This window comes from Boleophthalmus pectinirostris, unplaced genomic scaffold, assembly GCF_026225935.1.
Source record: "Boleophthalmus pectinirostris isolate CB_2022bp ecotype Guang Dong unplaced genomic scaffold, ASM2622593v1 HiC_scaffold_18, whole genome shotgun sequence".
Lineage (NCBI taxonomy): Eukaryota > Metazoa > Chordata > Actinopteri > Gobiiformes > Gobiidae > Boleophthalmus > Boleophthalmus pectinirostris.
Window position 1 is genome coordinate 21,158,657 of NW_026571133.1, and position 19,031 is coordinate 21,177,687.

The 19,031-nt window shown below is 37.7% G+C and overlaps 1 protein-coding gene across 1 annotated transcript in view; it reads left to right on the forward strand.

Moving 5' to 3' along the window:
• The window catches only part of LOC110161501 (plexin-B2-like), a 79,272-nt gene that overhangs the window by 27,393 nt on the left and 32,848 nt on the right, over nucleotides 1-19,031 (forward strand). The window contains exon 2 of the mRNA XM_055154098.1: nucleotides 426-462. The gene's annotated coding sequence lies outside the window, so the exon portion shown is untranslated. The remainder of the gene's footprint in view (nucleotides 1-425; nucleotides 463-19,031) is intronic.

The following is a 19,031-nucleotide window of genomic DNA, read 5'->3' on the forward strand; positions in this document are numbered from 1 at the left end:
CTGATAAGGCTGACTCATAAAATGGCTCCATTGAGGGTAATTAGTGTGTGTCCCATATTTTAAGCCCCTCGGAACGTCTGCTGTTGCCCTGAGTGTGTGGGTGTCGCCCATTTCAAAGTTGACATGCTCACTGGTGCAGTGTCTTTTCTTCAATGATTAATGTTGTTCTCAGTGGTTTGAACCTCCGGGCATCGTGTTTAAAAATGTGCATGTTTTAATGGACTATGGCCATATCAAAAACTGTTGCCATGGAAAGGGGTTATGAAATCTGCATTTTACCTCAAGTCATTTCCACTGAGCTGTTTCACCTGACACCATTATAAGGACTAGTAGAAGTTCTTTTGTGTGATATATTCTAGATTCTATGTGCAATGGCTGTATTGTATTCAAATGTATACTAAAACTGTCTGTTTTCTGTTTTGTAGGAGCAAAGTGCAAGGGCGTTCATCTGGCCCTGAGCAGGTAAGATTGTTTTGATAATCTTGATAAAAAATCTGTTTTAAACTGTATTTCTCACCTGGCAACTATAAGGGCAGGAACTTGCAAATAAGAAGTGGTAGTTCAGGTGAGTGATTTGCAGAAATTATTAAAGTTTTTTCCATTTTGGAATGTTGTGAAAAGTGTATTACATATTATTGTAACAACACAATTAGTTACAAAACCACAACACAAAAACTTATCAGAGATCTACATGTTGCAGTTTCTTTTAATTGTGCCTCCAAACCACTGGTTAGGACTTTCACATCAAGTTCTATTTTTGGGCTGTTATGATTATGGCCACTTGAGGGGCAACAATATTTATCCACTCAACGACTTTGGTAGATTTGTGCAGCGTAATGAACAATTATACCTCATGGGGCAGTTATCATGGTGGATTTAATGGTAAATTCCAGCACTAATGTGAGGCTGTGTGCCTTGTTTTCTATGTGTAATGTCATATAAAAGTCTCATAAAACTCCTGTTATTAAACCAGAGCTGCTGTGTCGACATATAATGGAGTTGTTGGGTAATTAAGTTTGCTAAAACACAAAAACATGGCTTCAGTCTCCTGTGTGAGGTAGTTGGAGCACCTGGTAAAGGTATATCATGCTGTTGGTTTTCATTTCATAACCTTTAGATTAAGTTGTCCATAATTTATTCTTATACCTAAGATAGCTACACAAATGTTATTACGATAACGTTTATTGTCTGTCCGTCTGGTCCTGATGTATTCTGAGTTGATCCCGAGTTGTTGTTTTGGAGAAGCATCACCCAAATCGTCTATTTCAATTGTTCGCATTGTTAATGCCTAAATTCTTCATGCAACAGATTTCAAGGACAGAATGTTAAATTTATGTCTGTCACCATTTTTGATTTAGCTAAAAGGAAGAGGAAAAGAAGAGTCCCCCATTGGCGATTACAGCATATTCAGCAACATTATGTGTGTGAAGGTTATTCCAGGTTAATCCTTCAGTAGATTAAATGAAACTGTTGTTTGGGAAGCATAAGATGTAATGTTCACATAAAGACTGGCCACCACAAAGTCATTTTGGAGTATCCTAGTGTCACGAGGGAAGAAAAGAAAACCTTACATGGAATACCTGGTCATTTAGTGTGACCTCTTATGACCTCTTACGTTGGGCACAACATTGCTGAACATGCAGTAATTACCGAATATAGGTAGCTCTTATAGCCAAGCAGTGTTTTATTATTGGCTATAATACAGGTGTGTTATAGCAGAGATATGTGGTGTTTATCTCTCTTAAACTATACACGTGGTTTTAAAATACAATGTTCTTTTACTCATTGATGAGTTACATTCATTGCAACATCCTTTCACCCACCGCTGTCCTTTTGGGTATGTTTCTCCATGGACAGACAGGAAAGCAGTAGTTTGTTTTGCAGGCTTGTGTTGTACCGGTGGTGTTTGTGTCTCAGAGGGAAAGCTGCAGCTGTGAAGGCAGGCTAAACTCTGTCATACAAATCCTCTTGCACACTTAAAAACCAGAGCAGAGACGACAGGCAATGTCAGTATTACTGTCTCTGTAATGTTTCTGCCTTTCTCCTCTGGATTCTGCCTTTAAGTCTGATGTAAACAAGGCAGATTCAAGCTCTGTTGCAGATGTAATATTGGAACTTTTATTTAGTATTTCTCATGTACTCATTATTTCTGATACTTGCCAATCTACAGACCAAGACAAGATCTTAATTATATCAGAAATAGCTTTGGCTTTATTACTATATTTAATGATTTTATAAACTGCTATAATATGGCCAAAGAAGAGTCCTGGTAGAAGACAATACCTGGGCTGTAGACTTTGACAAGACTATATGCACAAATCTCTTAAAGTCTTATAAACAATACAAGAAGTGGACACTATAAGGTTGAATAAAATTGAATAGTAACTGCATTAAAAGCACTATATTAAAATAATGGTAAGGATATCATTGGTGTATCATTGATCTTTTCAAGTGGATTTGCAGTTGGTCAATCACTAAACTTCAGATCTCCAGTAAATTTGCTGTTGCACTAGTTCAACTGGAAAATGGTTATCTCCCGCTCTTATCACACTCCTTGTATTATAGCGTGCATTGAGATGGGTTCAGCGTGAAGTGAGAGCATCAGTTTGTATTGAGGACGCTTGAATGCAGTGCTGATGAAAGCTCGTGCTGATAATAGCTTTTTCATTATATCCTTAGCCAGGCTTGGCATTTCATTTTCTGTTGCAAGAGGAACAGAGAAGTTGAGAATTTTTCCCCTGTGAAGCTCAGGCTTGTACTGTGTGTCCGACCAAAGTAGGATTGTGCCATTGAAATATTGGGTTTTCATTGCTTTCTGCTCGATTAGACGAGATACAACATTGCTATGTGGTTGGATGTATTTACCCTTGAAAATTAGGCTTGATTCTTTTCATTACTATGGCTGTGTTGTACTTTTTAAGAGAATGTTTTAAAACGGTAATTTTAATAATTTCTAATTTTCTTTTGTTCCAAGAGTAAACTCCTCAACCTCCAAGTGTGAAGTGAATTGTATTAGTTTGGCAAATGTTTCTTTCTTCTGTATCTGCATTTATTTGATCTTGAACCTGACAAAATACTCCACTGTGGCGTCCCCTTGGTATAAATGATATGTCCTGTATTATTGTTACAGACTTCTATTTTACAAGCCACAGAAAGTCCTCTTGATCATCCTTATCAGGGCTCTGAGGAGCCATGGAGGCTGCGGGTGGGGGTTTACACACATCTGGATTCGCTCAACATGACTGACATTCCTCAGGGGAACTGGAAGTCAGAGAGGGCAAAAGCAAAATGGTAATGAACTAGTCTTTAATGCCAGTGTCAGTCACCCATACACTGTCCCACTGGGCAGCTGTGCACATCACAAGCGTGAGGTGTTTACCATGTAAACAAAATCCCATGACTCAATCTGCTGCAGACGTTGGGTGTGGGAACAAGGCTGTAACCAGGGCTTTTGTGTAAATGCAGGACTGCCCTTAGTGTCCATTACGAAGTCAGATGTTTTAGTGACTTCAGACTATAAAAATGCTCTACATATTGGTGTCATTTTTCAGGAAATGGCTTTGGAAATCTACTCTTACTTGTATAAGCAGTAGTTTTAGTTGCCCTTAAAACAACGTGCTTTTAAACAGAATCTTATGTGTACAGTTGAGTTAAGCACATTTTTTTCTGTTAACATCTTCTGTTAAAGCAAAGGAGAAGAACTTTTATTTATAAATTTTTTTCTTTTGAGTTTAGAGTACCGTGTTTCATGCCTGATACTAGTAGTTTTATTTCCATCTTTTGTTTTTCATCTCTTCCAACCCCAGCTTGGCCTGTTTGGTTTCCTCTTGATTACTCAGTATCTGTGGCCTTGACATGTGCATATTGATTTACTGATCTTGACTTCAGCAGTCAACAAAAAACACCATTGAACCTTTTACCTCTTCATCACACATACAGTGACTTTATGCAAATGCTCTCACATCAACACATTTTTCTTCCTTGACCTTAAGGGAAGGACTATTTTAGTATGCTAAATTAATTTTGTACGTGCATCAAATGTATCAGACATTCAATAGTGTATAAATATGTACACTATTCAGAAGAGGAAGTATTAAGCAAGTTGATAGACCATTTGAGAAGAGGCTAATTGTAAACCTTTGAGTTCACAATGTAATGGTAGAATACAGAACTACACAGCAAATAATCAATATTAAAATTGTATTCCAATTTGTGGTCTGTTGTAATGATCTGTCAGTAACCACTATTTAAATACTTGCTTGTTTTGTCCCAGCACAGTGGTAAAGGAAAACATAGAGCTGTTTTATTGAAGTATTGATGATGTTATGGCTATCTTAAGTACATCTTTTGAACCATGCACCATTTACCATGTTGTATAACAGTGTGAGTTCATTCACTTCCCTTGAACTCTGCTTGGCCACAGACACAGTTCAGAGGGAAGAGTCCTGCGTGTCTTTGACCACATAAACAAAGCACTGGATGTCTATTGCATCTTCTGGTCTTCATCTTGTGACACTAGACTCAAAAGTGACTGACAAGATGAGGATGCTGTGACGCTGAAGAATGAATGAAAAGGTGTTTGTGAAATCAGTCAAAAGGTGTGTGTGTGTGCGTGTACTTTTGTCATTCTGCAGCTGAGGCTCTGCTGTGTGGGAATTGATTGGGGTGTCTCAGTGTTGACTGTGCATACCTTTATTCCACTGGGAGAACAAAGTAATGGTGCCTCTGTGTACTGCCCTAATTGCTTAAAATCCTACACAAATAAACCCCCACTGACAGTACACACATCTGCACACATGTGAACAATCAGTTGTCAAACATTCAGATATGATTTGATAAGAATAGAATAAAAAAGGGGAAAAAGTAGCTAGGATTAATTCCATCTGTGAATACACACAATCTTCTGTGAATTGTAAATATAGATTATCAATTTATGTTTGTTTGACAGCAGCAGTGTACATAAATGAACAGTTCTGTAAATGCACCAGATTTGACCACAAGGCACATAGTCCCTGAACAGATGGTCACTCTAGAAAAACACAGGTAAACTGTACATACAAAACTATTTACAACTATTTATATACATTGCAATAACTAAAATCTAGTCAAGTTAAAATTGCTTGAATTAAGAAAGTGAATTTCACATGATAAGTAAAATTATCCACCTATGGAACAAGATGAGAAAAACAGCAACTCTTTGCACTTAAAATATGATACAATATCTAATGTTGCTTGAATTAAGTAAAATACACTTATTCCATTGGAAGATCATATTACTTGTCAAGCTGAATTACTCAAATGAAGTAAATTATTCTTATTTTACGTCATTTTTAAATTACCTAGATAATTCTTTTTGCAGTGTAGACAGCCATTAAAACCCATGCAACAGATGGACATGCTAACAAACATTTAGAACAAACACAGCTTAGACATGGAACAAGACATAACATGAAGAACTCATAGACGGCATAAACTCGGGACAAGAGAAGGCAATGATCAAGTGTCAGAGCAGTGCTGGTTCTCAATTAGTCATTTCTTTAAAAGGGTCTATTATACCACAACATGTGTTGAGATTAATAATAAAATTCAGAAAATTTTTTTTTTTGTCAATTTCGTGTTTTCTTTTAGTCATTTTAACTGGAGGGTTCTCTTGCACTTCCCACAAACTGCAGTTCTTTATCCCTGTACCCACGTATTTGAAGCACCCGTGAAGGGATGACCGATAACTGCGGAGTGTTCAATCCAGTGGAAATGTGCCTTTATATAACCAATTAAGAGCTCTGCACATTAATTCTAATCTGGGCAGATAATTAATTTTCCCAAAGGATCCCATGAGAGCCTGCATAGGTGTTATTATTTTTATCATTATGAAAGGCAATAAATTTAGCATCTTAAATAACTGCTTAAGTATTATCAGGCAAATCAAAGAGAGACCCATTTAGTTTATCCTCATATTTGTCTTGACGTGATTTAAATGCAGTGTGTACATAAGTGTTTTCCAAAAAAAAAAAAAGAAGAAAAGTAAAACATGTTCCAACACCTATTTAGAGTCAACCACTATTCAAGCTATTAGATTCACCATTACTTCTGTGTTTTCTTGTCTTTGTCATTTGCTTTAATATGCATTTAATTTTAATTTCTACATGAAATAAAATTACTTTGAGTCACCCAGGAATAATAATTAACATAAACATTAAGAAAGAGTTTAATCCAAATTCATACCATTATAAATAAATTTACAGTTTTACTGTCTGAGGCCATCAACAACGTAATGTCTCTCTTGAGCTGTGAAGTGCACATGTAATTGTTTATCTAACTTCCTGATAAAACTTGTATCTGGGGCAAAGTGTAATAATGAACAACAGGACACACTCTGAATTAACATTTACAATGATTATGTCTGTCACACATGTCGCTGGTTAAAGCTACACCCACAGAGTTTTGAATGGACTCATGTGTTCATACAGTGAAAGACCCTGTCAGTCTTTGCCATTGTCTGATTGTCTGCAGTCTTGGCACATGACCATTGTGAGTGTACAGAGGTCAGACAGGGAGCAGAGGGCATCACTGCCTGCAATCTGGACCTGCTGTGTGCGTCTCATCTGTGGAAACGATGCCAGTCCTGAACATATACTGTAAATTAGGCTATAATTACTATATTGACTTATTCAATAAATTAGAGATTGATTGATGATTTGTAGGTGCCAATATTTATTGTGTGTAAATTTCTTTATGCTGTTATTCTTTGCCTATTTCTCATCTTCTTAGATAAGATTTGAGCTGTTAAATATACAAACTAACTTCCAAAGTAATTTTGCTTTTTATTTATTACAGCTCATATTTTTCAACAATATCAACCATTTAAAATATTTTTGGGAAGATTCTTGATTTAGGGTTTTTATGTGGTGTTGATTGTTGAGCAGCACAAATGTATAAATAGTAAATAAGTCTCCAGTCAGCTACGTATATCACATGTATAGAACTCTTTTGCTTGTAATCTTGTAACTGCTTCAAATTCATTTGCTTTAGAGCACATTGACCTTTGTTTAGGTTTAACTTAATTTTGCAATTGCAATTTGAATGTTGTTTACCCAGCTGTTGCATACTGCATTTTTTTCCCTTTTTTTTTTAATCACTGGTGAGTTCGTCAAATAAAATGAATTCAATGTTAAATGTAATTCTTTTGTGACCATGAAGCTCTTCCTACCTTTTAGCACCTTGCCACCCAGACCCCTGTGTAAGTACATTGAGGCAGAGATGAGTGAAAATGAAAGTGGTGAAGCAGAGGTCAGCACCAGGTGAACTGAGGAGGATTGCATTGAAAATGTAATAAAACGTATGGAATTTTTCAATTTTGCCGTCTGTGAATAAGGTCTTGAGTGAGATGAATAGGAACTGCATGGATGTTAGCTGAAAATCAATAAAGCTTTAGTGGGCACAGTAAATGGCATTTAAGAATTTTGCATTCACTGAATTTGAATTGAAGCTTCATGATTGGTTTACAGTTAAAATGATATGGCTAAATTATTTACCACAGCCTAAACCGGGACAGCAGAGCTATCAATGCAGCATCTGTGAATAGTCCCAGTGAAATTAAAAGTGAAATATTTAGTGTTTACAGTCATGTTTACAGTCAGTTTGCATGCAATACATGTAGAATATACTGTATACTGAAAAGAGATACTTTCAGTTACAAACTAAAAAAACAAAACACTAGTATTCCAAAGTGTTTAAGTTTTTAAATTTACAAACCTTTTTTTTAAATCCTAAATTGTATCAGTCATATGACCTGATGAACATGAATTAATAAGAATCTGTGGTCCTTTTTTGATTATTTCCCTATATATTGTTCACTGCTTTGCCTGTAGCGGTCATCCTTTCTGAAGTGTTACTTAGATTTGGAGTATGATCTTTTGTAATTGTCAGGCCCGTAGTGTGGTAGTCTTCAAAACCCTTCATATGAATATTTATTGTTTTGTTTCTTTCCAGTAATATCCTGTGTCAGTGGAAGGAAGCATTGTGTCAAGTGATGCTCTGCCATCTGGATGTTTAGATTTTGGATGTTGCGTTTCAGGACATATGGGCGGACACATTCACAGAGTGCCGTGTGCCGCTCTGGAGCATATGGTTCTTGGAGATAGAGTGGAGACAGACTGGCCTTTTCTGTTGGATTGCACCGTGGGCCTCAACACTGTTAGAAGTGATGCCAAAAAACTCCACACAGGCACATACACAGACCCAGTTCACTGACTGTGCTTGTTTCTGTACATCCTTAAACAGTGGAGTCTTGAGTATGGTAATAGTGTGTGAACAATGCTAATACAGTTATGGTTAGTTAATTAAAAGGTCCTAAATTAGAGTTCTAGTCAAGAAGAACAAGTGCCAGGTTGAGAGCTCAATTTTTATTACTTTTGATTTGTTGTTGAATAGTGCATTATCATTTTTTGCACTTTAGTTATTTACAAGATAAAAAAAAAGTACTGCAATACATTTCAACAAAAACAAAATGTCCATTCAACTAGGGGCACGTGGTCCCAGTCACTTTTTCAATTTCATCAAAATATGTATACTACGTAGATTTGTGCCCTCTTTTAGACTTATCTACTGTCTGCTTCTGTTGAGAGTTCACGCTTCACTGTGATTCATTAAATGCACCTGGCGATCAAAGTGTGACGGACACTGACCAAAAGGAGGACAGGGTGGAAGAAAGTGTGACTCATCACAAGAATCATCAGATCAGTTTGATTTTTATCAGCACATAGTACCAGTCCTTCGTCCACTCACAGCAAACAATGCAATCTTAAGTGCTTTTCCCTTGGACAGATTCCAGTATCTGTCACGTTAACACCCTGTTGAACAGAATGCACAATATTGAAACAGATTAATCAAATAGTACAATAAATGATACAATAATGATCAGATTATATTTTTGGATCTACTGTCTTCTCCACAGTCGACCTTGGAGACCTATTTTGTGCTCTGAATTCGACTCTGTGGACCCATCTGTAACACATCTTATACACACCCCTGTTTTTCACCTGCAGTTGGACCAAAGCCCTGGGGTCACTCATTTATCCTGTCACTCTGCAGAAAGCTGGGTCGAGCAGGGAGAGATCGGGTGACCACTGACCCCTACTACAGGTGCTGTTCCACTTTGTCTCTAAAAATCCTCATTTAGGAGATCGCATATCTCTGTTTAAACTGTAGCTATATAAATGTGGAATAACCAAACTCATTTCAGTATCTTGCTGTCAGCTATATCAGCTGTCATGATCTCATATAGGTTGGAATAATAATTTTAGCCCTTTTTACATCATGTCCCTTAGTAAAATTCTTTCACTCTTCAATTTTCATTTTGGTTTCAAATGCCACAGGCTGTTTGTTTTGGCCGTCTCTGTGTGTGTGCTCCTCTATTCATAATTGTGTGTGTGGAGCAGTGGGGGTGGTTAGGGGGTTAATTAAGGGCTTCAGGGTGTTTCTTGTGAAATAAATTCTCATTGGACTCAACACAGGGACCACAGGCCCCTTATTCACTTCTCAAATATCAGCCAATTACTGACTATGTGGCTGTGTCTCTATCGAAACTCATAATGTTTTTGGTGAAAGAGTCCAAGGGCTGACATAGGAATGTACAAACTTCTAAAACTGTAGAGGGAGGTCTCTAATTGTAAATTTCTTGTGCACAGTACTTAATAGATGAGCAGAGCTGACTCTACATGCAGTCATAGTGTTGTTGATGGATTTAACTGGACAGATATTGAGATATTTTATTTAAGATTTATCTTCCAAACTAAATCTGCAAGGGTGCATAGTTTTTCACCTTAGCTTGTTGGCACTGAAAATAATAAAGCATGTAGTGTACACAATGATGTGGCACGGAACATGAGAGGTTGCCTTTTCTGCAACATCATGATAGGATTTGAGTTGTAAAACCCTGCTGCTTGGGATCATAAAATAACTGGAAATGGTTCATTCTGTTCTTGTTATTATGTTCTCTGGCAATTTTGTAGATTTTTTTTTAATATTTAATTTTACATGACCCCTTTAAATCTAAATGGTTTTCACCATGAGACCACTCCAATTTCACAAAATGTGGCAGTAAAATGTTTTGGCTCAGTATTAATCTTTGAGCTGCTTATGTTCAAAAATGGACTGGAGACTGGAACTGAGAGTGTTCGGAGATGAGACTTTGTAGTCTGACCACAGATTTGAATGGTCATCTAATCTGAAGGAGCTCTATATGTGATGGGCTTCTGTTCTGTTGCCTGCTGCCAACTTCTGTTATGCCAAATCATTCTGATGTTTGTCTTCCCCCATGCTCCACTCTGTCTCCATCCATCACTGTACTTCTTTTTTCAGTCTACGTCTCCATACATTATATTGAATTTTGTTACAGAATTCTCATTAACTCAACTGGCATGTCTCCAAAACATTTATAATCAAATACAAGAGGCTTTGTGAGAGAGATCACACTACATACACACTCACAATATTTGTTGTGTTTTATCAGTATTATCTTTCAAAATTTATTTTCTGACATCTGCTTCTTCAATCAATCCAAGCCCCGAGTTCAAACAAAGACACAAACTATTTGTCCTGAAGTTTTAAGAACTTGGATACTGGCCACGCACATTCATAAGCTTATTTTCACTTTTTTGTATGAATTGTAGAATTGATATCTTTTAATTGGGTATTTTTAACGGATCATATTTTGATTAATGTTTTGTGTTTGTTGTTGCTTGTCCCGCTGTGATGACTTTCTACAGTAGTCCATGGACCAGCAGATGGCTCATGACCTGGACTGTGATGGTCGGGGGAGGGAAAAGAGAGAGGGCCACTGGGGTATTGAGGACCCTGTAAAACAAAACAAACAGTTATTAATTTAGAAGTGATTCACAACAAGACCAGGGCTCTTTTTATGTAGATCAGATTCAGGTGTTTTATCTGGAAAATTTCTTGGGTTCTGCTCCTATTGAATTATCAAAATGTTCAATGTAAAGCCCTTAACATTTCACTACTTTCACTACTTTCTAACTTGCTAATTGCTAATATAGTTAATTACTTCAACAATTACACTGTATTAATAGACTTAAGAGAAATCAGACTGTAATGCTGATCTCAACTTCTGACTAAAGATTCCCTGACTGCACATTGGCAACAGCAGATGGTAAAACCATCACCACAAATATGTCTCCCCAAAACAATAAGATGTATGGAAATGAAGCACATATTTCATGCCTCCTTCAGTTTGTCTCACTCACGTCTCAAACTCAGACCTGTTTTATATGTTTCAATGTTGTATTTGGGCTCAGTCCCAGAGCTGAATCACTGTGAAATTGGATGTGTGTGGCTTTGACATAACCTACTTTCAACACAGACTGTAGACCTGCCATAACTCAGCATGGGTCCATCTTTTTTTCATTTAAATCTCCTTAATCGCTGCATATGCATAGCAACAGTACATCACATTGGAGGTGTGCACACTAAAAAAAGTAGTGGAAAAGATCAAATTTGAGAGCACCAATAGAAGGTCTATGATTAATGGGGAACATTTTAAGCCATCCAAGCAAAATAACTATTTAAGGTTTACAAAAGGACGCAAGTGGAAAGAAATGAAAAGATATTGGGAGGAGAGCAATTTAACGGAGTAAAACCAGGAAACTTTTATCATCTGCCAGCCCGTGCTGTGCTATGTGTTTATGGGTTATATGATGGAGTTCTTTGTGGGATTTGTGCCAGTGTTTGAAAGACATGGATGAATGGAAGCTCGTGTTTCTCTATGATTTTCAGCTGTGTGCGAACCAGCTTACTGTACATCCAAAACGAAGACCTTTTGGGAGCTGGTTTGATCTAGAGCCAGCTCTTGGTCAGACAGTGGGGAACAACATCCACGAGAAAGTGCTCTCACGATTTTGTCTTTGTAGGAAGATTTGCTTTAAGCAGTACTATTTTGTTATCAGAAAATTAGACAAAACAGACACACTTCAATGACTATATTCAAAAGACCAGTAAAAACAGATAACCAACTTATTAAATCTGGTCAAAAGAAATCTTCACATCAGTAAAAGTTTTAAATAGCTGTTGTACTTGTAAGACAAAATGCATTGTATTTATTCAATCTTTAACATTTTCTTTAATTTCGGTCTATACCCTAATTTCTTTTCCTTGCATATTTTTTTTTCTTTTCAGAATCTGCACAGGATGAAAAGAAATTACACATTACTCAAATCAGCTGTAACTGACGTTTGTAACTTGACATTTCGATAATCTGATCTGAACTCCAGAAATTAGATAACCAGATTTTTGTGTGTACATGTCAAGGTAGCAAGTGTCTAAAAATAGTTAATACTAAACTTTGGACAAACCCTAGGCCTGTTTCTATCCTCTCTGATGTTTATTGTGTTTATTGTGGCAGTTTTTTGTGGTTGCTCCATGTGAACCAGTGTTTTGTGCGTCTAATTGGATTTTTGATCACCACAGAACAGGGAATACCTGTGGCTCAAAACTGTTAAGGTTAGAAACACTGTTATGAGAAGTGAAGAGGTGCATGATGGGAAAGTACTCTGTGCTCTGTTACATTTGGGCTTTTATGGTCAACAATAGAGACCCCAGCAGTGTCTAATGACTCCTACAGACTTCCCCACATTTTTATGTCATTCTTTTTTTCAAGGGTACAGTGCTGAATCGTAGATCGTGTGCAAGCTTACAGTTAATGTTTTTTGCAGACGAGACATGCCCTCGAGTGCAGAGTAATAGACTAAATGATCTGTGTCCCCTTCCTGCTGTCATATGGCATTAACATGGAACAAACCTTGTTGCACATACAGAACAGCTGTGTAAAACACTTTTTTGTCTGAGCCCAAAATAGCACATTTTATTGAAATAATAATCCGATACTCCAATTAGCCATTTTGAGGGGAAAAAATAGCAACTTCAACCCAAAGTATCAGAGTATTGATATCTGGTGGTGTTGATACTCAAAGTATCAATAATTGGTATTGATACTGAAAAGGCTGGATCAGTACTTTTCTTGTAGCTCAAACCTATTTTTTGGGTTTGATGTGTGTGCTGACCTTGAGATAAAAAAGAAACTACTCTACTACGAAACAGAACAGTAGACAGCTATATTGTTATGTCTGTGAGAATGCAGGGTGCTGTCTTGACAGTGGGGTAGGCTTCAATCCCTGGGACTAATAACCTACAATCTTTCCCATGTGAGATGATATGTTGACTAAACTCAATGATCACTGTCCAAATAGATTTGTTTGTCCAAAAATAGCTAAAGAAATTAATTATTTTCTTGACTGTGTACACTCTGTTACTCTCTGTGTAACTCTCTGTGACTGTGGGATTGCCGCAGCTCTGTTTCTGGTCAGGAGGTAGTTGGAGCTAGCCTCACTGAATAAGTGCAGTAGGATGTCAGACTACAGAGAGGCTACCAGCACTTACCCACACCTCTATGTAATGAATGCTCAGCAAATCAAATGACTTAAAAGCAGCAGAATAATTACAAAGACATGCTTTTAGACTCCTGGTCCATGTGTGTGTGACAAATGAAGAGGAAGAGTGAATGCCGCTAGTGTCTGGTATTTTTTGTATTCTGATTTCTTCTGAAGCATCTGGGGGGATTTAATGGGAGAATGAAATTACGCTTGCACAGATTATCTCCCTTAGAGCTAGATTTTTGTGTGTGCCTTTGCATTTGAGCAGAAGTTCAAGACTGTACTTCATCCCCTGTTCAGCTATTCAAACACTTCCCATTCTCCCAAAGCTGCTGGAAGGATTTTGTGTGATAAGGGAACTACTTTCTAAAGATTGTCTCCTCTCCCACATATTTGCTACAGGCTGCATTTTTAATCTTCAGAATCATTTTGATCTCTTGAATCATTCACTGTCATCGTTTTGAATGGAACGGTTTTAGCACTGCTCCCGCCAATGCCTTCTCTGTGGTGGTTTCCTTTGAAATCCATTTGAATGTCCTCTGGCTTTGTAAAATGACAAGAGAGAGGTTACGTTAGACTTCCTCTCTGTCCATCTTTTGGTGAACAGACATAGTTGGGATGGGCTGTTTGTTGAAGCTTGTTTTTCTATGATCAGGGGATTTTTGGTGTGTTATTTAAAAAAAGAAAACAAAAATTCCTCCTTTAGTTCACTGTATTTGTGAGATTTACAGAAAGTGTTATGTAAATCCAACTTTAATTTGATACATCTTTGTAAAAAGGCACATAAACCAATGCTGTAAAATATAATTCCAGATTAACTGTTTACTAAGGAAACATATAAATATATACATGTCAAATACAAATCAAACTTTTTCTATGCCTTTACTCAGTGAGATCCTTTTTAATATAAGAAATAATGCTGCAAACAGAATTATTTGGAAACTGTTTTGTATTATGTGATAGAAACAAACCCTCCACCTCCCTCATTAATAAACCTAAAAAACAGTTTATACACAATACAACTTGTGTTGTGTTGTGTTATGTTATGTTGTTTAGTGTTGTTGTGTTCAGTTGCTGGGTTTATCTTTTTTCACTGAGGGGCACATGTTTTATGTATGGTAGTTGGTGGTTTTGAAATCCCAGTTTGTGCCCCAGAGCTAGAGGTGACTGTTCATCCATGTAGAAAACGTGCCAACATGCTCTGAACACAGACGGCGGGTTGAAAATGTGATGTAAATAGTTTCTGCTGCCTCCAATGATTTTGCCCTTAAATCATGTTCTGATTGGATTGTGAAAGGCACTTGCTAACAGGCTATTATCAGCTTCAGTGTGTGTGTGTATCCTGGAGCCACCTGATAGCTATGCTCTGATGGCTTTTCTGTCTGCTGCCAATGCCCCCCCCACACACACTCACCCTGAAATAAATTGCAGAGTTTAAGTAGGTGGACTTCATTTGAGGGAGACTCTGACAGGATTGGCTGATGTAAACCAACTTGTGCAGTGGTGGTGAAGATAGCTTTTTGTTCTTGCCCTGGCACTCCTGTCGAAAATCGCAGCTCATCAGCGGTTTCATCTCTGTGGGCAGGACCCCCATTAACAGTGAAGCAATCTGACATAAGGGTAGAGAACTGCTTTAAAATCTGCTTTGCATTGACAAGTTGTTATCGAGTTCACAGTGCAAGACCCAAACCTTTGCCTTTTCTCCGGGTGATCAACACTACTTGTGCTTTCAGCCTCCACAACATTTAGTATTGTGTTAATGCCACTCTCCACATGGCTTGTGCATAAATGTGTGAAAAATACATAAACATCTTTAGATTAATGCGCTAATGCAAGCACTTCAACATGTCTTTTCACTCACAATAATAACATATCTGCATGTTCATAAAAGCTTTGATTACACACTGACAACAATTTGCTTTTTAAATGATGTCTATCAAGTTCAGAATTCTAATATATTACAAATATATTACAGAATATTTTTAGTTAGCGTTGCCATCTGACAAAGTAGAGGGGAACAGACTAATTTACCCTCCTACTTTAACTGTTTGAAAACGGGGAAAAATCATGTACCCCCAGGTTTAATTGCAGTTAGCTTGTTAGATAAGGTACATATATAACCAAAAATTAACTATAGCTTTCTTATTTTAATGGTCTGTTTATATTATGGACACTAAAAAGTTTTATATTGAAATTAAAGTCTTGTCCAAGCACACAATACTGATACTCATGTCCTACTCCATTGGCCCCTTGGGAACACAACACAGTGGCTGATGCCAAGAGTGAAACACGAGCGGAAACAAACTTGGACTGCACTGTTTCTATGGACATCGAGCACCCTCAGTGTTCACATACTTTGAGCAGCTGGAGTAGTTTATATATTTCTCCAGTTATTTTTCTTCCTTCCTTTCCTCCCTTTAGCTTTTCCTTTGTGATTCTCTTTTTCTCATTGAGTTGTGGCACTCCCCCCGGACACTGGCCTGGGATCAGGAGGATTACATGGTTTTGTGTTTCAGCGCACAGAAAGACGATGAGGAAGGGGACCGATGAAGAGGGCAGTGGTAAAGGGGCGTGTGGGTGAAGGAGAGTGTGAGGAGGAGGCTGGTCCATGTTTGTCTAGAAAAGAAAGCAGAAATGGCAGACTAAAAAGGCAAAGGCAGGACCAACTGTAAGGATCCTTGTTCCCTTTTAGCCCTGGAGAGCTCTTCTGCATTTCACCTATTTTCTGTTGGTGTGTCCCCTACCATTGTGTGCACAGTCTGTTTAGCGTTCTCGAGTGCGTTCTCAAGCTCACCATTCAAACTGCAGATTGGAAATACAACACCAGGCACACCCCTTACTGAGTGAACTGATATATACACGTAGCACTCCCAGGTGGATTAGCATTCCCCCTTTTCTTCACCTAAATGTTATTTAGATTGGCTGACTGAATGGCAGGAATCCTGAACCGCCTGTATATGAGGGAAAGATGATGGAAAAAATGGACTGAACTGTTGGTACACAGCACTGAGTGATCAAATCTGGCAAAGGAAAATAAAGGATTAGATTACATTTGGCCTTGCATAGTCAACATTAACATGCATATAATGTTGTATTCTTCCCTGCCGACCTAAACTGGTTGTAAGAAAGAGAACTAGGATGTTGTCGATAAATGAACAGTGGGATAAGATTGTGAGATGTGGCCAAAACAAGGGGTATACGACAAATGGGTTAGTTTCTTTAGACTTGTGATGTATGACTTGTCATTTGAAGTATGCCTTAAGTGATTTAGAAGTTACAATTGTATTCTGTGCATAATAATGAAGATGGAAAACAAAACACAGATATGCAGACTCATCATTTTAATATATAGTAAGTATGGTGCCCAATTTTCTGAAATGAGGGCAAACCTCTCAACTGGACCTCAAAAAGTGACTATCTACCAACATGCACCTGTGTGCACGTCTCCCTGCTGAAATGCTGCTCTACATATTTACTCTGTTAGTGCAGTCATGTCCTTTCTCTGGTACATTAGACCGATTGAGCTGCGTAAATATCATTTTTCATGACTAATCCACATGATGGATTTACCCTTTCGCCGTCTCGACCAGAGGAGTGTGTGCAGTCCATCTAATCCTGTTTGATTTAGTCTGGCTGTCATGCTGACATTAAAATATGCAAGCCAGAGCTAAAAATATGTCATAATACCGTGTTCAAAATTTTGGTTGTATCCTTTTTATTATGCTCATATCGCTGCAACTTTGAACAGCGATTAAGTTGGCACATTAAAAAACATTGCTCTTTGTGACAATTGATTAAGTTATTGACCACAGAGAGAGAGAAGAAATTGGGAGTAAATTAAGGTATAGGCGAGAGGTGGATTTGTGTCTCGGAGGCAGACGCAGACAGCAAAGGCTCACTGTGTTAATTATGTAAATTGGTCATTAGGAACTCTTATGGGGCCTAGAGGAAAATGGGCAAACACAAAGACACACGTGGGTTCGACTGCACATGTTCAGAGGCATTGGGGCGAAATTAACGGACAGAGAAAAGGAAAAGTTTGTCATTGACTCAAGGAGACAAAGATTGAGGCCAAGTCTTCACAAATAAATGACCTGAATGTATTCAGTGTTACTTCACTTAACTCACTGAGGAGAATTGTAGAGAAGTTTTCCATTTTGATTGTTTAGGTTTGCTGTGTAAGTTTTCAAGTTGAGTGTTTTCTCTCTTGGTCTCATAAAACAATACAGGAGTTCTTTATTGCCAAAAATACTTGTTTGGTTGAGACACCAGTGTGTCTCATAGTTTTATGTGTTCTGTGGAACATTCTAGTCAAAATTAGGCCAAATGTGATTGGTTTTTAAGGGGAAAGCTGCAAAGTTTTAGGATTGTGAGAATAAAATAAGAAGATATGCCAAAAGAGGCCACAAAGTATCAAAGAGAGTTTTGTGGTAAAGAGTGGGTACAGAGTCTGAGCCATTATAAATTGTACTTTATCAACATTCATACATAACATTTACTGGACTGCAGTGATGACTACATGCATGTCAGCATCTTTTTGTCTTTCTGTCATTCTGTCTTCTGGTGCTATGTGGTATTTGTCACTACCTTTTTTCCATCTGCCTCCTGTTTCACAGCAGTCATATGATTTCAGTGATAAGAAATGGCAGCCCTATCAGTGCACCAGGCTGTGTGTGACTATGGTGTTGCAGACTTCTTAGTCTTGGCTGTCATTGTGCCATTGAAATATAGATCTGCCTGAATCCGCATAGAGCTTTGTCACATTCACTTGGTATTTAGATCTAAAGTTCTGGTCCTGGTGATGGACATATCTGGAAATTTCTGATCCTAGATGCGTCAGACAGTCTGAGCTAACGGTGGAGGAACATAAAATACTCAATACAACATTTGACAGGCCTGGGGGGTTTAAACTAAGCTGTGACCTTTTGGACAGTTTTCCTCTACTCTAATCAACTTGTCAACAAGATCAAAACTGTCAATTTTCTCCTTTGAGAGCGCCTAATCGCAGCGCCAGCCAGATGCAAAAATTAATCCCAGCCAAGTCATTTTGAAGATCAATAGACTATGGATCCAAGTGGCATCTCTCTGATAATTGTTTTTGATGCAACAAGCCAAATGGGGTACTAGCAAAGTTACTTCAGTAAATTGCATGATGCATGCAAAACAGTTCAATAGTTTGTAATTTATAAGTGTTAATTTCGCCACATCTGATTACTGTGCATACAGCGTAGTACGAATATCAGTCGGTATGATCTCTGAGAAATGACTGTGTCTGGGTGATCGTAGTCTTACTTATTTACATACATAATACTGAAATCTCCTGCAGATTATCTTTTATTGATGTTTTTAAGTGTAAATGTTAAATACATTTGCAGATGTTTGTCTACCTCACTTTCTTAAATATTATTACTGCAAGTCAGTAACTCCTCCATTTAGACACATTTGAATAGATTACTTCTTACCCTTCTATGGCATGACACGGGTATACTACAGTGTTGCAGTTAAAACCGTACCATCCAAATCAACAAACTAACTTTAGATGGAGAGAATATAACAAACTAAATGAAATGCTTTACCTCCATAATTTTC